This window comes from Patagioenas fasciata, chromosome 2 (assembly GCF_037038585.1).
Source record: "Patagioenas fasciata isolate bPatFas1 chromosome 2, bPatFas1.hap1, whole genome shotgun sequence".
Taxonomy (NCBI): domain Eukaryota; kingdom Metazoa; phylum Chordata; class Aves; order Columbiformes; family Columbidae; genus Patagioenas; species Patagioenas fasciata.
In genome coordinates, this window is record NC_092521.1 from 165318782 (window position 1) to 165341234 (window position 22453).

The following is a 22453-nucleotide window of genomic DNA, read 5'->3' on the forward strand; positions in this document are numbered from 1 at the left end:
TGAAGTTATGCGACCTCTGCACTTTCATGTAAACGCTGTTATTTCTCTCCTTGTTTTTCACTTGATCTCTTATGAGTTCAGTCAAAAAGTACAAACTGTGACCATCAGTATGGAAATCATAAAATAAATCACCCTTGTAAGAGTGAGAAGGAAAACTAAAAAGGAAGGGGGAAGGAAAGAAAAAGAAATAAAAAAGCCTCATCAATCCCACACATTGTTTTGATCATTGAACAGATGCAGTGCATTCATATTAGTTCACCGGAACTGTATGTGATTTCTGCTTTCCTAACTCTTTTGATGTCAGCCGTAATAGGCGGCAGGAAAAAAATATCATGTGTTTAGTTCTGAACATTCTATTATCAAGTGTATAATGACTTTGGAGGAGGTGGATACTGCGAACGAATTACACTAGAGAGTAAGTGACAGAGTTTCTGCTTTATAATTTTTGCTGTGTGCATATTATGCTGCTTTATGGGTAACTGAATAGCACTTCGGTTTCAGCAGACATAATAACACCTCTAGGCAAGCGACTTCTTTTTTCTGTCAAAAGTACTTTCTTCTCAAGTAAAATATAATTCCATTTCCTGCTTTCCATTCCCAGAATAACAGTATCTCACATTTTATTCAAGTGAAAAATAACATATAAAATTGCTTTCAAGAAGTCTGAATGCTACAGATTTACCAAAAGAGATTTGTCAATTTGTGCTTTAGTAGGGCAAGAATGGTCTCTGTGCTTTAAAATGAGGGGGGAAGTAGCTGTATTTTAATCGAGAACTTTGTAGACGTAAAAAGTGAATTTTGCTTGAAAATAGGTGTAAGCTGGAAATGATAAAAAATAATTCATCTGACAGTTTGAAAATGTGTAGCTTCTGCAACCTGCTATACAGAGCAACTATAAGAAAGAGCTCTCTATCTTTATTTTAATTGCTTTCTCTGCGATTTCCACAGTATTAATGGGAACCAGCTCATGCATGGTTAGGATTCCCCTTGCAGAGATAAACTGGCTCCACAGATTGCCAAAACACTTTTCTGTCACGTCAGTCCCTTCAAGCAGCTAAAACAAGAACCCGTCTATACTGCTGCTGCCGTTATGCTACAGGCTCTCAAAATAAATATATATAAAGAAAAAGAGGGAGGACATTTCCTTGGGTGTCACAGAGTGGTTGGGGTTGGAAGGGTCCTCTGGAGATCATCCAGTCCAACCCACCTGCTAAAGCAGGGTCACCAGAGCAGATCACACAGGAAGGTGTCCAGGCGGGTTTGAATGTCTCCAGAGAAGGAGACTCCACAACCTCCCTGGGCAGCCTGGGCCAGGCTCTGACACCCTCACCATGAAGAAGTTTCTCCTCGTATTCAGATGGAACCTCCTGTGTTTCAATCTGTGCCCGTTGCCCCTCACCCTGTCACTGGTCACCACTGAACAGAGTCTGGTCCATCCTCTTGACACCCACCCTGAGATATTTGTAAACATTGATGAGATCCCCTCTCAGCTTCTCTTCTCCAGCTGAACATCCCCAGCTCTCTCAGTCTCTCCTCATAAGTAAGATGCTCCAGACCACTCAGCATCTTTGTAGCCTCTGCTGGATTCTCACCAGCAACAGAAACCTGAAATGAAAGATTTACCATTACCGACCCCATTGGCAAATACAGATTAAGTGCCAGGCATTCAGGCTGTTAGAACTGGATGGCATAAGCTTGATCTCTCAACCCTTTTGAAAGCACAGAAGAATAAATACTCAAATTATATTTATTCTGTATAAGGTTAAAAAAGAACAAAGTATGTGGCAAAAACTTGGTAAATGCACTTTTGTTAATCCCAAATCATTGTCTAGTAATAGCAGTGAGAGAATTTCTGGATCTTTATATGTTGAGTTTGAAGAGAAAACAAATATAAATGGCACCTTGAATTTTGGAGCTACTAATTTTTCAATGAAAATAAAATAAAGAATAGTGGATCAAAGGCATAGGTACTGGGAAAGGAGTAGTTCCTCTGAAAACCTGATATATCAGGAAATATTGAAGTACTAAGTTTTTTTGGAAAGTTCCAAACTCAGAGTGGCAAAACTAGAATGAATAAAAGCTAAAAGAAATCAGAGTTTGTTTTTTCTCTTCCATTAGGTGTTTCTGAGGATGAAAAATAAACCAGCTCCGTTTTTGTATAGCAACAACAGAGAACTGAATGTTCCTCCTTGGACATTTTTTTAAGTAGAAAGATTCATATCGTTCTGAAAATTTCACCAATCTGCTTTTTCCTCTGATTCTCAGGCTGCAATCAAGCAAATTTGAGAGCTGTATGTTGTTACTATAGTAATAAATGTTGCAGTGCATGAAAAGAAACGGGCAGTTGAAGACATGTCTCCCGGGGAAAATGGAATACAATTTTTTATAATTTTGACCACTCAGTGCTTTTGTTGAGGTGGGTTCTAAGAAATGAATGTCCCTATGTCAGTACAAATGTTTTCCTACTCATTTGTAATTTTCAAAATTAACAGACATTTGAATCAAAACAAAAAGTATGTTCCAAGTTGGCGGTGTAAGCAAAGAGACAGGGCTTACAGTACAATTTATATGACGTGTTGCTAGGCACAACTCATTATATTTGATGTCTTCTATACCAGCTTAATTTTAAAGCTTTCAATTGAATAAATTCATAAAAAATAGAAAAATAGATTTATAGTTTAGTTGTTCAGGCTACATGTCTTTACACATACACAAATTGATTTTATGTGTGTTGATACATAAAATAGATCTGTTCTTCTGAATCTTCATGCATGGGGGTGTCTGTGTATTTACATAGGTGTGTGCATATACATAGCAATTGGATTATAATAATAGATTAGTCTGGATCTAATTAATATTGAAAATTGCTACCATGTCAAATAGAATTAAAACATAATGCAGCAATCATTCTAAAAAAAAATGGAACAAATAAGGATAACTTCTAAATAAAACAGAACACCGAATTTTAATTACAAGTAACCAATTAATCGCGAGTACACACAAGAGGATGTGGAGGTGACAGTGAATTCCAGTCCGCATATAAGTTAAAAACATGGTGCATTTACTGTTGTTTTTTTTTTTTTTTTTAAAGAGACTTACTTGGGGATTCATTTTAGGTAAATGTTAGCTCACCAGTACTGTGAACCCTTTTGGGTTAGAGTGTCTGGTTTTTGGGAAATGAGTAGAGATCCTGAGGAAAGATGTTTAGCTATGTGGATGATGAAGATGGCAGTCAACAGATACATATGTCTCAATTTTAGATGGTCATCTAGAAACATCTTCTATTCAATATGAAGATGCAGGAAGAACATCATTAGTTTCATGTCAGAGTAGATAGCTGAAGCAAGCTGAATGAATCATGCCCTCCACATCTCTGTTCTTCTCGTTGCCTATAAAAAGAACCAAGAAGGATTGGCTGAGCTGTCAATGCCTGTGCTATACAGGTATAAAGGTATGCAAAATGAGTCTGATCCTTATCACTCGGGACAGCAACCTAGGATGATGGACAAATGCCTGATAATGGAGAATTTTAGGAATGTGTCAGACATGCATCTATCAAGAATAATGTCAGCGTGTTTGATTCCATTTGGCAATGGAATAGATGATCCTTCCAGCTTTACATATGTGTGATTATAAAACATTGGTAAAAGTCCTTGTTTGAGAGGTATATGGTGCCAAAAGCATTAAACAAGGGGAAAAGATATTAAGCAGATCAGTATCCTGAAGCAAAGGATCATGTGCAGTCTTCATTCATCACACTTGTGAAACGTAGATGTTCAGTTCTGCATTCATGATGTGAAAAATGACCTGCCCATTACTTTGACACTGTTAATATGAGAATCCACAAACTTTAACCAACTGTGTCTCCCTCTGATTCCCTCTGGAAGCAGAAGCACAATTCTGGCTTTTACAGCAGAGACAGTGCAGATCGCAGGATAAAAATTACAACTTACTTTAAATTTGCAATGCCTTTTTGCTTTCTTTTGTTTTGTTTTTCTGGGCTGTTCACAAAGCTGAAGAGACCCATGGTTTAACTCAAACAAATACGTATGCTACAACAAAGTCCCCATCCAGGCCAACATCGTGCCTGTTAGATCGCCATCCGTTCTTATTCGAAGTCTTGAGGAGCAGATGTGGAGTCAGCTCTACAGCACTAGCCCACACTGTTTCCAGCTGGGTAGAGTCTCTTGGACAGAGATATCTCCTCTGATCGAAAACTTGCCTTTAAATCCAGAACTGATTGTCAAAGCAAGGAGGATATTAATAATGTTGTCTTTCTTCTGCAGCCTGTTAAAGCGAAGACATAATAGGCTGTTCTACACGACTTTATCTGTGGTATTTGAAAGGACTAAGTGGTAATAAAAACATACCACAAAATATTTATTGGGGAAGGTATTTGTACTCACCAGAGCCCCTGTTAGAAGATGTCTGTATACAGAAATTACACTTCACACCCTGTTTCTTGAACAGGGGCTATGTGTTTGCCAAGTCTCATGCACGGAGCAGCATATTGCCAGCAGAGAAGCTGTTGGTTACATAAAGCTGTCGGCGAAAAAAAAAGTGCCTGCATGTGTATGAAGCCAGTGAAAACATGGCACACAGCGTATGAGTGATTACATCAGTTTTGCCAGCTCTCCAAAATGACTGTTCACTTAGAGACGCTCAGCTCTGAAGTCACGCAAAAGGGGGACTTGGTCTTTTTTTCTTCAGCTAGTGGTGATAAATGTTCCCCACAACTCATGTCCAGTGACACTGAAAAGAAAACCTTTCTTTTTCCTTTTTCTGATGGGAGTTGGCTGGTATTTTGGAAAAATGATGTTAGACTAGTAGTCAAGGGACCCTGATTAATTCTCTAATCTGCCACAGGCTTCTTGTGTAACCTTGGTCATGACTCCTTTTTGCCTTGTAGTTGCCCCCGTTTGCAGTAGGGAAAGTGATACTGAAGTGCCGGTCAAATAGATGGATGTTTGTAGGTGGCTTAGAAATTGAAGTAAAAATGTCCAGATCAATTATTTAGAGAGACATATTTTCTATTTCAGGTGTGGGTTTTTTCTTTTTTGTTTTGTTTTGCATAGAAGTACTTTATTGGTTATTTCTATTTTCGCATGATTGGAGGAAAAATATATGTTGTCATCCTCTTTAAAGTTTTCTTTCTTGCTAGTCTGGAGAAATTTCTGGGCTTTGCTGATTACATACTTTGGGAAAAAAACAAACAAACAAACAAACAAACCAACTTGTTTTCCCTATCCCCTCTACTTTTTTCCATATTCCGACAGACTGATTGCCTGTCAAGATATTTTTATGGTGAAAGGATGACTAATATGAACGTTTCAGTCAGAGCACAGTCTCACCAGAAATAAAAAATGATCCAGTAGCTACTGGACTATCCTGTAAAGTCATTGGCCAAACTCCTACTCCTGTGAGTGACTGTATCACTGAACTTCTTCCATTACGTCAGTAGTTTAACGTAACCAGGCCTCAGGCACAATTGTTTCACATTAAAACCACATTTTCTCCTAATGGCAAAGCTACAGTCTTTGTACATTAGCAGTAACAAATTGTATGATCTGACAACATGGACAATAATATCAGTCATGTCTTTTTGCAGAAAATTTTAATATGTAAACATTAAGGAATATAAACTCCTGATGTTTCCTATTTTAAACAAAGCCTTCATTAGCTTCAGCGTTGTGTAAAGTCAAAAATTTTAAAGATAGTCTAGGCATATACAGGTGTGTTGAAAAATTTGTAGAGCTTACTAAAATAGTTAGCTAAGTCAGAGAATAAGTACTGGAAGAGATAAGATAACCTCTAAGATCAGTTTCCCACAGCCGAAAGCAACCATCAAACTGGTATGGAAAATAAGATGCATCCTACTTGATTTCAGCCATTGAAAATTAGGCCAGTCCTGTAAATTCCCTTTCAAGTACAAGGGAGAGACAGATTTCATCTGATTCAGTCCATAATAAAATAACTGTCTAAAGGGCAATGAGTCATCGTAAAGATTCCTGTGTCTTTCTACTGATTATGAAGGAACTTGATGACTAGGTTAGATTAGATGACTAAATTTTAGATGACTTGAAGTCAGGTAAATTGCATTTTGACCTGTTAACAGAAGACCTACTAATGGAGGAGTTCACAAAGCATCCACTCCACCTACCCCAAGCTCCAAAACACTTCTCAAATAAAACTAATATGTGCTTCAGGAAAAGAGCTTAAGTATTTAGCTGACATTTAAGTGGTTTTGAAAGTCCTAGAAAGGCACCTGTTTCCACCATGATTTCTACCTATATTTTTGAAAAAAATTTGAAAACCTGAACTATGCTCAAAAATTATGGAATTGCCTTTAACTCTATCCACATTTTTCATGCATTTTCTAATTTTGTTGACTCTCTTTCTGCCATGACACCTTCTACAAAAATACATGTGAACAGAGAAGACAACGTTTAATATCATGGAACAGGCAATGAACTGGAGCCCACAAAGAAATAAGGATCACAGGCTAGAGGCACTAAAAGTGAACAAGAAACAAGATTTGTGGAGGAGAGGAAGGTGTCTATGGAGGAAAAATTGTATTCATGTTGTTAGGAGAAGGATTACTGTGAAAAGGAATCATTAATTCCACTATCAGAAGAGGTCCTTAGAGCAAGAAACAGCCAATGGCGAATGTGCAGTGTGTGACTCAAAAACATCCTGATTGGAATGTTGAAAAATGGGTGATTTTTCTTTATATTAGGAAAAATGACATGGGTAGATTCTCACCAAGACAGCTCACTACAGCTGCTGCTTGGATCAATTACAGGCGGTTGATGACCAAAGTAAAGGGATGATTGTAAACAGTTACTCTGAAAGAAGAATTAACAAAAGGAGTTCATGTAACTAGGGGATCAGGCTTGGAGCAATCAGTAATTGACATTTTCACTAAATGTTTTGGATGCAAACTAGATGTGGACTAAGGACAGTTACTGAAAATGCATTTTTCAGAGACATGTTCAATATGGTGTAGAACTGGTGAGTCACCCTAGATGGCTTAAGTACCTTAAAAGAGGTTAATAGATGGAGGAATAACATTGAGCAGTACCAGAAAGAAAGGTCATGGACTTGGGGAATTGCAAAAAAACATTTTTGCTTTAAGTGGAAATTTGTCATATGAAAAATGACAAAGGACAATTACAGAGAATAAACAGTATGGGTACACCTCTGTTAGCAAATTGAAGTTGCCAGGGCAAGGCTCCAAGCGCTGCAGTTCAGGATGGACACCAGTAAATTGCTATGACCATCTTTGGTACCCTTTTGGCCAGGGTTGTTTGGGACCCCCTACCACAGTTCAGTCATTAGGCTGTACCCAACATGCACTTTGGGTACAATCACTCTGCTTGAAGGCCTAGAGAATTTAATCATATAGCCATGGTGAGAGTGTGTAATTTACCTTGACGTCATGTAATGGTTAATGACAGTGGTTAATGTATTAGAGCAGACACAGTTGATAAATACTGGCTAAGTTAATACGAGTACAGAATGTACAAAAAAATGTCCTTCCAGTAGATGTACACCACATGATAATTTGTTGACAATCCCCTCACCCTAGGAACGATGCGCTTTTCCCTGGCTTGTCACAGACAACGCTTAGTGGCCAAGATGAGTGCGTTTTGAAGGAGATCCAATACTGTGACAGACAATTTTCCGTCTCCATGTGCTCAACTTGTTGATGCAGAAGACCCTGCTCTTTCAGAAAGCAGACTACCTTGGCATAGCTCCAGCAATCTCGTCCCTCATACTTCAAGATCTGTGTGCTGACAAAGCTTTTTCACTGCTGAGCGATGCCTGAAAATAGTAAAAAGCAGATGGTACTTCCTCACCCTCCATTAGAAACAAACAACACAGGAGAATTCTGGCAGTTTCCACTTTTTACTTAGGAACTGGCATGACTGTGAAAATCTGACTTGTCTCCTTAGTGACTTAATATGAGTGAACTTCAAACTAAAGCAGATTTCAGGCAAGTTTACCCATTTCACTGAGCATCTGGTTACACGCACATGTATACAACCCCTCTCGTTTGTTATCTTTTCCATTTTCCTTTCTAGAGATACTGAGTCTAACTTGATTTTACTGCAAGAGCATGTAAGGCTATATCCAAATATCAATTAAGTGGAGAAGATCTCCTTCACTTTAAACATGTCCTCTGCAGCAGGTACAGTATTATTCATGTCACATTCTTCTTCCCCTTCACACAGTTCCCTCCTGGGTATCATGTACAAAGCCAGTCTTTGTGGCAATACATGAGCTCCCTGAGCAATCCTACGTCCCATCCTATGACTGGACTTTGATTAGTGGTCCAACACAACATGGAAGTCTCTCCAAGTCTATTCCCAGCTGATAAGCCTGGAGCATGTGGAATCTTCACCGTCAAAAGCTGCAAGGCTAAAAGGGAACACTGATTTAGGTCCCCAGATACACAGCTGTCCTGCAAAGATGAAGAAAAAAAACACTTTTGTAGTTTTAATAGAGATTGAAAGAACTCTTATGTCTAATAAAACTGGTTTTGTGCATTACAAATATTGTCCATCATTCCTCCAAATGCCATTAATTATCCATCCCTATTACTTTCTTTTTTTTTTCGTTTGATGCCCCTCAGACATTGTCATTTCTCTTCTGTTTATCTGAGAGGATTATTTCTGGCTTTTATGAGACAGTTTTATGAGACATGAGCAGAATTATGGAACAGCTCTCAAAAAATGCTACATTATCCCTGATGTGCTGTAATTAGATGACAACAAATGCAGTCTTTTATGTATTAGCTAGCTTGTGAAGGAAAAACCAACAGCCTATTTATAAAGACTTTTTATAGCTTTTTCCTGAAGCAAAACTAATTCATAGCTTGAAACCCTTTGATTTATTTCAGTAGGCTTCAGACCAACATAAAAATCCTCAAAACAATGAAAAAATTTCCATTTAACAGACTATGACATTGTGTACTTCCAGTAACTCATTTGCCATGTATTTAAATCTACACATCAACAAACTAAAGGTAAATCAAGCCTTGCCTTGCTGAGACCAATGTGAATAACTCTTGCAAGCATTGCATTACCAGCTCAGGATTTAGCCTTCATCTAGGCAAATATATATTTAAAAATCTGGTGGTGTACATTTTATGGACAAGAGGTAGAAATACAGATGATCTTTAAAACTACAAAATGACCGAAGGTGATGTTTTTTTCTTTTTGGTTTTGGAACAAAAAAAGTAGAGGGAAATGGAAGAAGATGTCTGTTTACAGTAAGAGAAGAGGATACATGCAATTTTAGAGCAAAAGAAAAACAAACAAACAAACAAATGGGGATTTTTTTTCCAATTGAGTCTTTAAGGCTTGGGAATTTGTAATTCTTAATCAGTAGTGATTTTTGTCAGTGGTGGTATTTGCCTATGAAGTCAAGCACAAGTGTATTGGTCCCAGGCATGAAGAAATTGTTGGGGTACGGTGACCAGGCTGTGTGGCTCCTGGAAAAGGAGCAACAATGGGGACCTTGATCAGAGAGTGGCCGTGCTCTCCACAGCTGTCTCAGGACAGATTTGAGACTCCTTCATTTTCTTTTTTCATGGAATAATAACTCCAGAGTCATGAGAAAAGTCAATTATTTTAAAAACAAACCAACAACAACAAACAAACCCCCCACATTATTTTGTATTACTTTCAACTTCGTGTGCCTAATTCTCTTTTTCCTCTAAGAGTGGTTACACTCCAAAGCCTATATCGATTACTCCAGTCAGTGCATATATTTATTTTCAAGATGTATTTGTCTTTTTTCATGCTCTTCGTGATGCATGAAAATCAATTTGTTTCTTTTCTCCTAGATGCTAACACATCCTCCCTATTTATCCCTGTAAGTGGTGATAAGAAAAAGAGTTAGGTCAGCACTCCAGGATTTTATATATATATACATTTTAATCGAGTGAATTTGTTCTGAATATAAAATGATTTATAGCCATGACTGTAGCTGAATGAAATCTCTGGCAGTGCTGTGCTTTTCTTGCACAGCTCAGCGTGTCAGACATCTTCCATGGGAACAGGAATTTGAATTTTGTAGGTAGATATTTAACTTCTGTTATTTCCTATTTTGCCCTTTGACTTCCTCACTGCCTAACAGGAGGTCTAACAGATAACATGCACCAAACAGTGAACATTTTTCCACATCAAATGAATCTCAGGACTCCTCCTGGACATTCAGAAGCAAGCGTTGCTAATTCAGAGAAGCTGGAGAAGTTAGTCCCCAGGGTCCCTTCTGATGGCTCCATATGCCTTCATATGGACCATATGGCTTCATATGCCTCCAGACCATATATTTTTTTTATCATTGTGGCAGGACAAATTACTAGCATGAGAACTTTTAAAATTACGTCTAGACTTTAGGTAAACTTAATTTGGTAAAGGAGCTGGCAGGGTAAATGAGGAGTTCTGATTTTTCTGCTGAACTGCTACCATTTACTGAACTAACAGGAGCAGCAGAAATGCTCCCTGGAAATCAGGCTCTTCTGCTTTTCTTCAAAGGCCAAAGGGAAGATATGCACAGACAGCATTCCTTAGAATAATTAAAGCTTAGCTTTGACCTGCTCTTCACACCTCATCCCACCGCCTCAGCAGGCAGTACACACTTCATGGCGAAATTCTAGCAGTCACTGTTTAGATATAGTATTGAATCACTAAAATAATGTCAAAGTTGTCTTACAAACATCAGATTCTATATGAATGACACAAATGACAATTGGGATTTTGGGTAACTAAGAATAAAAAAAAGTGAAAACTTCACTTTCACCTGAGATGAAATTAATTTGGAATTATATACCTAGAAATAAGTGACTTCTTAATTCTTCTGCATTCATTTCATGCATTATTTAGTTATCGTAAGCTATGCGTCTGTAACTGTGCATTATATGGGAAATCAAAAAGTACCTTCTTTTTCTATTATTATCTACCTTTTTAGACTATACTGATATTTGTGTGCCATGGCAAAATCACAGCCCTATTATCCAAAGCATTATCCAACTATATTTAGAAAAGTTCTTGAAGGTCACATCTTAAATTTAAGAATATTTTCATGCTTGCATAGAGATTAAGTAGAAAAAATACAGTGGAAGTAGGAGCTCTTTTCTTCATTGAACTAAACACATAGAATTGCAAATATTCAGTTGCCATATAATAGTGAACAAAGATGAAGCAGCAGAGCCTTAGCTGTGGGGTTTTTCTGTGCTGACACTATTTTGCACATAAGTAGATTTTTATAAGAGGGAATTAAAACTGATCTTTGTTACAGTCATTTTTTTACGTTCTTTATTTGTCTGAGTACATTTAGAAGCATAACTAATTTATATATTTTCTTCTGTTATTGTTACCTTCTCTGAAAGCTTATATTGCCTCTGGGAACAAAGCAAAAAGTTTTCCTGTTCTGCAGATGGGAATAGTTCCAATAAATAAACTTGCCTTTTTCGTTTGTCTTTAAAACTCATGCATAGCAATGATATTCAGGATGAAGCAGCTTGTAAAAGCTGAGATGAAAATAAAGAGGAATTTCAGGAAAACAAATGGAATTTTGAGTTAAAAGCACACTGCTGAAAACTTCAGTATGAACAATAATAAAATGAACAGCATTTAAAGGAGTGTCTCTGTAAAATATCTGAAGGACAGGCAGTTGACAGCAATGCCGCTGTCTTCACGCAGATTGACAAAAGTGGTGGTTCACCATCTGGTGACCACAAATTAATGAGAAAAGAAAGTTGTGTGTTGCAGAGCTAATGTTTGCAATACACGGACGCAGAGCATCCTCTGGCCCCTTGCCACTGCTCGCAGGGTGTGCATTACTTGTCTAGCATGGACTTGCATTGAAAATAAAACAGACAACATCACACGAGCGAGAGGTTCGTGTCCAAACACATTTTGTGCCATCACGGAGAAACAGGTAACATCACTGCAGCGTGACTTCCCACCAACAACCACATTAAACATGATGACCTGAAGGATTTTTCATGCAGCCCTTTATGACGGGGTAGATTCCTAATGAGCGTTGCTACTTAGAAGTAATTAAGAAAATTGACTTCTGTTCCTGCATCATCTGACTCACAGTACCAGATCCAGCGTTATTCAGCATCTGTGCATGTTTGCCTTTGTGTTTTTAGCATTTTGATTATCGAGTAAGTTTAACCAATACTGGAAGGAGAAGGATTGGATTCAAACCACACTGTGGTGTTTACATTGATTTCTGTCAGCTATGGGGCAATATTTTCACAAGTGTATTAAACTACTTCAGTAGTAGTGATTGAGGAAGAGTTTGTGGGGAGTGCTAAATACCTTTTTCATTAAAGGATTCTTAAAAATAATAATAAAAGGAAAAAAAACCAGGATATATTTTCAAGCACAGTATTCATATTGTCTTTGTCATAGAGTCACAAGTGGTCTTTTAGATTTGCAACCTGATCCAGCCGTATTTTCAAATAGTGACTAATGTTGAAGATGATACGTAAAATTCTGTGCTACTGTTGTACTGAGGTCACAGAATTGCAGTTGAACACAATGGCTTCAAAATGACTGACCACAAGAAAACTTATATTGCAAGAAAGTGTCACAAATGTTAGTGCTTTTGATGAGCCCCTGAGATCTAGGGACTCTGCAATCTAGGATTTTCTAACCCAAGGAAAGTATTCAGGCTACAAAATCTTCAATAGCTGTAATTTGGCAAATATGCCTCTTGAGAGTAGATGAAGAAATATCTGTAATATCAGTTCTTGGACAGATTGGCAAGAAAACAAGTCTGTGGATAAAGGCGGTTTCACTGGGCATCTAAGCTATTTTTAGCTATTCGGTAACTGTGAATACTTGAACCATTAGGAAGCATTACTGATACATCAGTATAGGATGATCAGCCACTTAGTAGCTGAACAGCCTCATTAACAATGTTTTAATTACAAAGAAACCATGACATTTCTAACCGGCCAAACTAGAAAGAAAATGTTAAAAAATGCATAGTAATTTTAGGAAAAAACAATGGATCTGACACATCCTAATTTTGTTCAGGAAGTTCCAGAATCACTGAATGGTTCCAAGGGTAGAGTTATTTCTTCCTTCTTCTTTGTCAACCCAGTTAACATGTGAAAAATTAAGTAACAGATTTTCCTCTGAAGGATAGATATCGATGGTGAAATGATAAATGGTGGAAAAAAGAAAGACCAGATTTCTACTCACTAGTGTTTGATTCTGTGTTACTAGACAAGAAGCAAAAGCGCACTTATCCATATGATTTTTGTAGTTTTGCTGAATCTTGTGGTATATTGGAGAAATACAGATGGATGAACAGAGAGTAGAAGGAATTAATGGTGTAACATTGGTCACCACAATGGGCAGTGCTATGAGAAGCAGAACCCACTGACTGGTTGAGGTTTGTGGTAAAGAAAAGATGTAAAGAGAAATGTAAAGGTGACCAAGAAGATGGTTTTGCTATTATTAATGGGAAGCCCATCTCAGCTGTGACAGGCAGAACCAGCAAATAAAATAATAAGCAATTAAATAATAGGGTCATTGAGCTAGCTAACTTAGGCTAGGATTAACAGCTTGTTATAAATGGAAGAGGGTGGCCGAGCTTGATAAAAAGCATTAGAAACAAACCTCAAGTGGGAGGACGTGGGGTGATGTTGCAGAGTGAGAGACAAAGCAGCCTCTGCTGAGGTTTAAAGCAATATCAATAACAAAGATACAGCAGAAAGCAGGCTGTGAGAAGTTGAGAACTTGAGTGACGATTTCTTACATGCATGGAAGACAACACTTTCAAAAATGATCAGATAGATTTAGATATGAACCATCCCTATGTTGATGGAGACTCCTACTTCAGTGAATGGATGGATCAGTGTGACAGTTTATTTAGTGCTTGATAAGGAAAATAGTGCAATGGATTAGTGAAAAGACTCTGCTACTGCCCTTTTGAGTATGAAGCATCAGGCAAGATTTCCTTGGGAAACAAAGAACATGGAAAGGATTTGGTTGATCTGGCTGCACTGACATTTAGGATATAGGTATCCAGATTGCGGAGTTTAGGAACCTACCTAATCACCCGAGGTGACCTGGTAAAATGAGGGTGTAACCATTAAAAAGGGGTAGAGTACCCCTAGAAAAGGGTAGAGCGAAAGAATATTCTCTGAAAGATATGAGAAGTGCCTAGAGAAATTAGAGGAGCAGGGGGAAAAGAAAATATCATGGATCCTAGGGAGGGAAAACTTGAAGAAAAAGTACCTGAGCAGCTCTGGAGCGGATGAGTAACAAGTCAAGAGAGAGGGGAGAATACGCATATTCTGATTCTTGGTCAGGGAAACATGAGAGATGGTGGTGATTTGGTTGGAAATTTGGTGCAAGAGGTGAGCATGGAAAAAAAATGGGTGAGAGAGGCTAAAATGGAATTATGGGAGAGGAACTCCAGGGGGCAGCTGCAGACAATGACAGGGGGATACAATAGTAGTTGGAAATGAAATAAGATGCTATGACTTGTTGTTGGTTTTTTTTTTTAATTACTTTTTAATTAAAAAAATAATTTAATAAAAAAGGAAGTTTCTTACACTGATGAGGAGAAGAGAAAAGTACAGCTGCAGCTTAAAGCCCAAGCTATGATCATAGAATAAACACAGAAAAAGACAATTAGGAAGAGCATGAATGACAAATTTGTTCTTTTGGATGAAGAAAGAAGGAAGGAAAGGTATTGATGGGAGGGAGTTTACAAAGTATGAGATGAGAAATTAAGGACTTGATTTGTAGAAAAATATGAAAGTAGGGATAAAAAAGGGGTTGACGCACACAAGTAAAACCTATGTGAAATCAATTAAACATGAAAACAAACCAATTCCTCTCTACCTTTTGTCTTTTTTTTTTTTCAACTAGGCATACTTGGAATAGGTTCATCACTTCTGTAATGATACTGGCCATACTGAATGACATTTTTTAGGCCATAAATGACAAATTCACTGACGTTAAGGAGACCTTACATTAAGTAATTGGCAGCTACTGTCACCGATGAAGACACCTAACCTCCCATTGTGCGTGGTGCTGGAAATACACTGAGCACTGGATTGGGCATTATCTTGAAGATTTTAGGTCATAAATAATATGGATACATCTTATGGAACAGTCATACAATATATGCTCTGCAGGGAATAAGAGAGGAAAGAAGATAAAAATGAGTAGTCATTTTAAAAATAATTTGTTCTTCTGCAACATCTGCCATTTAATATCCTTTGCAGATGCTGAACCATGGGATGTAACAGTATTTCTCCAAAGCAGACAAATGCAATTCCCAAGCTGTAGTTACACAGTCATTTCAGTCCTGCACAAGCTGGTGCTCTGCGTGGAGCTTTTGTGCTTATAGTGGCATTCACGTGGTTGCACAAAGAAACAGATTGGAGAGTTTATCAGCTGGAGACTGATTAACTTTGTGTGTTTCTTACAGATGAAACCAATTCCTCTATCTGGCTGCAGAAACACAAGTAAAGGGGAGGTGAGGATAGGAGTTGTCATGGAGAGCTTTCTCCTATCAGGCCACTAACAAACATATGCCAAAATGATGTCCAAATTTGAGGCAAACATGGGATTTGAGCTTATTTTTCTTGAATTTATCTAGTTGCAAGGTAGCTGCAATATGTGTGGAGATGGGAGATGGAAGACAGAGGAAGATTTGGGAGTCAGTTTTCTCTTGAATACAAGAGAAGTGCGCAACTGTTTTTTTCTGGGCTGCTGAGAATTTTGCTTTATTCTTGTTTTGCATCAGGTTCTTATTGAAATGTTTTTTTGTTTTACTACCTGTATTAATGTTTGTTTGTCTCTTCAGATTTCTCTTCCTCTTTCTGCTTTAATCTGCAAATGCAATTGAAAAGATCAAATTAACAAAAACAGGATAAAGAGAGAACAGATAGGTCGATTCGGTTTGTTTTCAGTCCCTGAATCAAGAGATATTGTAAGGAAGAATGAAACAATCAATATGCCTAGGCTCAAAGAAAAACCCTTCACAGAATTTACACAAATGGGGTGAAGTACTGGTACAAGGAATAATTCTGGAAATTGCATTCCATTTTTTTTTTCCTTTTTTTCACTCTAAATAATTGTTATTGTAAATTTTTTTTGCATTCATCGTTACTATATCCCAAGCAAAATGAAGCCAAGAGGAGAAGAACTGAACTAGGATGAACTGTTTAGGTCTTTTCCTTCCAATTTTTCACCAGGGAACACATAATAGTTGTTCTGTAGGTGTAGGGGATATGAGTGATAGTGAAGCAAGGTATGCTGAATTTCAAAATCAGTCAATAAGGTGCTTCACTTTTCAGTAAGTTCACAGCAGGATTTATTACTTAAACGTGAGTTCAAGTGGAGTAGATCTATGAAGAGGATTTTGTGTGGATTTCGTGTTGGTTTATAATGCACTCAAATAAAGAAAAACATACCTTAATGAGGATAAAACTATTTTAAAATGGGAAAGAGGAAAAACATCTGTCTGCAGCAAACCAAAATTGATTTTTTTCTTCCTCAGAGTAAGTAGGGTCAGGAGGACCACAATAATTTTTCTTCTTTCTCCTTTCTCATCAGGCAGCAACGGTTAATGAAGCTACTCCTGGTAGATTTGCATAACCTGCTCTTCAAATCCTAAAACAACTAGCTGAATTAATTCACTGTAGTGTTGAAAAACTGTTGGATGACCCAGGCTCTGAATCCCAAACCATGCTTTTTCAATAAGCTGCTGCAGCACTATTGACAGAAGCTTAAATGAATGTCTACATGATCCTGTTTCCAGAAGCATTAAATGCGGACAAGCTGGAGAGAGTTCACAGAAGGCCAAGAACTAAATGCAGCATTCAGAGATGAAATGGTCCATTAGGATATATGTATCTACATCCCTGACATTACAGTATTTTTTTTTCCTTACTTAGCCACAATTTGCTGTATAATTCTAAAATATTCAAATATTAGACTGTTTCCTTATATACCCTTGAATCTGTTGTTTAGATAAGCAGGATGTTTTCACCTTGTCAGCCACTCTTTTCTATGCCTTATTTGTTTGTTTGTTTGTTTTTCCTTTCATCTACATTTTGTCAATATCATTCAGTGAAACACTTCAGACGCTTCACGGGTAATGATATAGTTATATCTTTTAATCTTGGTAGTGTAGTAGGACCAAATATATATATATATAATTCATACTGCCTGTTCCAGAGAAAATTGTTTCATCATTTCCATTTTTATACTTGGAAGGTTCATTCATGCTGTCAGGCTTGGAGAACATTTAGATAAAGGTGTAGACACTAATTATCCAGGAGTGTTTTAAGGATGTTGGTGACAAGGACATAAATGAATTAGTGATATCATTATCTTTGGATTCTTTATAACCAGAGATAAAAATTTGCTAAAAAGATCTCAAAATGCTAGATCCCACACATACACGAATGAGGAATTAGTTCATGTCCTGAAGAGTTTCTGTGGTATTGTTAATGGATTTACTGTATTGACTGTGAGACCTAGTAACAGTGATGCTGTTTGTCTTTTCCAGGACCTCAAGAAAGGTTCTGAATTCACAGTATCTATTGCCTGAAGGTCTTAAGCTTTTGACAGTCATCTCATTCTTTATTCAAATAGGAAGAGTTTACTGAACGTATAACTGGACATGTAATCTTATATGATTGTTTATTTCTCATGTAGGAGGTTAAAACAGATGCACAATTGTACCAGTTTGAATAGCAATGTGTCTCCTCTTCTGCAGGAAATGTTCTGCTCTGCAGGGGGATTTTTACTGAATAAGGTTAAGTTCCCTCCAGAAATGATGTCTTACAGCTTACGGTACGTGTTAAAGTTTCAAGAATATACCTCATCACTACAAATCTCAGGATCCATTTCCGGAATTATTTCAACTGATTGGGGTTATGTAATGACTTGGCTTACATTTACAGTTTATGTCATCTTATAAATTTCCTGTAGTCTTCAGGGTGCTCAAAGAGTGAATAGGCAATTCTCTGCAAATACATTTTAAGTCCTTTATTACCCCATTCTGATCACACTAAAAGCTGCTTCCATAGCAACACCTAAAAATATTATTCATTTCTAAAATAAGAAAGTCCTTTAGAAGCTTAACACATGTAATTCTTCTTTTGTGACAAACAATACAGTCACCTCTCTTATAAGAGCTAAACTTTGGAAATGTTGTCATCAATTTGGAAGATATTAAACTGACTTCCCACATAGTTTCACTGACAAAACTGTCCTTGAGCAGAGACAAGAATCTTTTAATTCTGGCAAAACATCCCCACTCTGGTAACATGAGAAGCCCTGTAAATAATTACAAAGATGAGCACATCCAAATTAAGAGACGAATGCTCTCCTATTGAAGTCAGTGATAAGTCTCCACACCCAAAACCAAATGGAGTGAGAAGAGCAGGGAGATGAAATGCATGTAAATAACAGTCCAGTAGTTTGTAGTGGAAGATAGTAAGGGCCAGACCAGTCGGATTAAAAGGTTTAACTTATACAAAATCCAGAGAGGACTAGAAGACCTCTGGGTTGAAAGCACAGACAATCACAGCCCATGTAAGTATCAATTATAGGATTTTTAGGGGGAAAATGAGTGAGAAACTACTCCAATAATCTTGACTCTCAGCTCATGGACTTCTCCATTCGACTTACTAACAACATTCTTCTCTCTTCAGCATGTATATTTTGGAGTTGAGATGCAGTTCTGCCACAGGTCATTGGGAGAGGACTATTGTCTGTTAATTTTTGCTCTCACTTCAAAGCTTCAACCCCCTTGGGGCGAGAGGTTGGACCAAATGACCTCCAGATGGACTTTTCAAGCCAAATTATTCATTATTCTCACTTAATTAGTTTTCCAAAGCCCAGGGATAAACGGGTTTGTTACGGAAATAAGTTCCCAGTTTGGAGGTTTTCAGAAAGGAGCTTCTAAAATGGAATCTAGTAGATTCCTGTGTTACTTAAAGCTGATGTATCCTCCAATGGGTTTGAAAGAGGAAAGAGTCTGAATGTGCCCTGGGGGATGAAATCATCTTTTCTTCTCACACAGGATTTTGGTTTAATGGTCTTGATTTGGGGGGGTGGTTGTGCACCAAGTGATCTGTTAAGTAAAAAATTTCTTAAAGGGAAGTAATAATTTTAATGACAAACAAATGTTTTACAGCTGCCTTATTTTCAGACTCTTAGGACACATCAGTCATGTAGAAGGATAAGCTGTTAGAATGAATATAAAAATATAATGTAAGATCAATAAATGCTTCCTGAAAACAGGCTAATGAGTCTCACAGGTTTGAGAAGCTGAAGCCTGCTGACCTTGGAGAATTGCTCTTAGAACTTGTGCTGTCAACACAATGGCCTGGTAATATTTTCTGTAGAGATATGTACTTTATGCTGTGGCAAAATAATAGGAATGCTTTTTTGGAACATGAAATCCTGATGTACAGTGCCCTTTATTGACCAGGATATGAGAGGACTTTGGAATAAAGTGGCTTTAGGACAGGAACAATGTGTTTGTCTGTTACTTCAAGAAGAAGAATGATGTTTTCAAGGCAACAGAGACTTGAAACTCATACTGGTCCATTTTCTCCTAATGCTTTTGAAAAGGAGCAAAATTTCAAGTTATCATCGAAACTGAGAAGCAGTGCATGATGAAAAGTAGCACCTTCATGTTCCCTGAAATTCACTCCAGATTGATGACTATAGTATTAATAAACTCCCCTTAAGGGTCCTCTATACATTTTCCACATCTATTATAATACCTTATTTCTCATCTGGCTCCTCTCTAGAGCAACAGTCTTCCATGTTTTCTGTCTTCCCAAGCTCACTGACTCTCTTCATGACATGTTTGACACTCAAGCATCACCTGTTGACCTTTTTGAGCAGAAGGGCAGGAGATGACAGGTGCTGGTTGGCCAGCTGGTCAAGGAACCATAGAGATTGTCTCAACTCTTCACCACTGACATGCAAGAAATTACACTGGAGCTTTCTGCAATTCTTGCACTGCATGCCATCCTGGTCTTCTTCATGTTGGAATGTAATGTCTTTGAGATTCTGATACTTTGATGAATTTGTATGAAATTGGCCATTCTTAGGTGAAAATGGATTAAAATACACACAGACTTACAACATGATTGCATATCCCATGTTTCTTCATAAAGCTAAGCCTTCTGCTGCCCACACACAAAGAGGCACACACAGATTTCTTTTTCAGTAAGGTTTCTCCATCACACAGCTGTCTAGTAACAAGTAGTCTGATGGTAAGTTGTGATTACTTTTTCACTCTGCCTTTAAAAATGTTTGTCTTCCTCTTCTGCGCTAAAATATCCCATTAATTTTGTAATCTTACTCTCTCTACTCATTTTTCCCAGTGCCATCTCCAACTTCCCTTTATTTCATCAATCTCTTATGTCTTAAAAGGTCTCTATGACAAAGGCAGTTACTCTTTATATCTCTATCAAGCATCTGTCACAGAAGGGCCCTAAAGCGGAAAATGCCTCAGGCTGATACCTCAGTATTACAACAAGATTCTGAGTATAATTTCTAAGAGTACAAGACTTCTTTAAGTATTTATCAGCACCTGACCTCTGACAATTTGTCACTGGTGGTTCATGAAGCAAAGATTTTTTTTTCCCCAAAAACCAAGTAAATCTATCCTGGTACCTCTGAGTTTAAGGCAGTTTTACTTGAAAGCACATAGAATAGTGCTACCCTGCTTCCCCAAAAATAAGACCTACCCTGAAAATAAGCCCTAGTATTATTTTTTAGGATTTTTGAGGATGCTTGAAATATAAGCCCTACTCCAAAAATAAGCCCTAGTTACAGTTCATTAATAAAGTCAATTTAAATAGTGTCCAGGCAGTTATATATGTAAAAAAGAAAAATCTTTTGGAGCAAAAATTCATATAAGACCCTGTCTTCTTTTTGGGGAAACTGAATACTGTGCTTAGCAGGCACTCTCTTATTATATCCCTTAACACTGATCATGAGCCAGGCTAGGAAGCAAGGAGTAAACATTTCCACCATGCCTGGAGACATGATGTTCAGAAACCTTTGTTTGGCATGTTTTTATAGATTTGTGGAACAGTCAGTCCTGCTGCAGTGCTGTTGTCAGTTATTGATATTACCATTTAATACACTTCGCTAATGAGTGGGACTGCAACCTTAATCACTACTAGACAAACAAGTGACTGAAAAAAAGAGAGGAAAACAGCAGACTGGAATGTGAATTCTCTTAATTGAGCTCATCATCTCATGGGGTAACTAACATTCAAAGGTCTATGATAGTGTACGAATAAAATTATCATATTAGAAAGGTGAGCAGATGAATCAATGCTAGATAGAACAGAAGAGAAATGTATATATATTATATGTAGAAGTTTGTGCAGCTTTTTAAATAGTGGATTTGGTATGTGAACCATTACCACTGCTGCGTAAAAAGAAAGGAGGATTACCAGTTTATGAGACTGAGAATTTAGACGTGTTTTCCTACTTTCGCATTTGCAATGTATTTTCTGTGTGTTGGTGCACTTACCTAATGTGAAGTTCAGATGTGTGTGGCTACATTTCATCCCAGGATGAAGTGGTGCTCATCTGTAAGATGGATTGCTTTGCCATGTGTTAACTATGGTGCTGGGGTGAATGGGACTTGCCTGACATTTTCAGCTGGAACTACACTTGATAAATACTGCTTTCTGTGGAAAATGGCATGTTTTTTTCCAATCAACTAACCAAACAGCTGTCAATCAAAGTAATTTATCTAAATGTTCTTGGTTGGTTCTGGATGTTATATTTCAACTTTACTGAAATCTCCATTTTCTCTGTCTCTAATCCATGTGTGACAAACCACAACATCGAGATATAAATCACAAGAAGATACTCCTATAAATCATATTCCCCCTTATCATGAGTCAGAAAGCAGATTTTGACCAATGAAGATTTATGATTCTTTAAGTTTCTGTTCCAGTAACCGTTCCTCTGTTTTTTTAAATCAGATAGTCTCAAAAATATGTCAGCACATGTTTTGTGGGAGTTAAAGTGCAGTGGACAAGCTGTTTGACCTATTGGACAGGACTTTGCATTCATTTTCTCATAGTGAAGATTGAATCTTAGTCTGTGCAGGGAAACTTAGAGAAACAAAAGCTTAGAGAGTCAAGTCCAGACAAATTTTTAATCAATATCTTAAACCTGGCCACATATTTCAGGGTATTAAAGTGAAATGCTGGCTAGCTCATCATAGAAAGGATGGTCCTTGGTAGGGTGGCTGGTAACACCAAAGCGATCTGAGGACCAGTTCCAATTTCTTCCATGGACTTCCTCTGTAACCCTGAGAATGAGAACTGACCTAAGAGGAATGACTGACTTATGGAAGACCCTTATCTTAGCTCCTAAAATCCTTTTGGTGCTTCTGGGTAGGGGGCTCA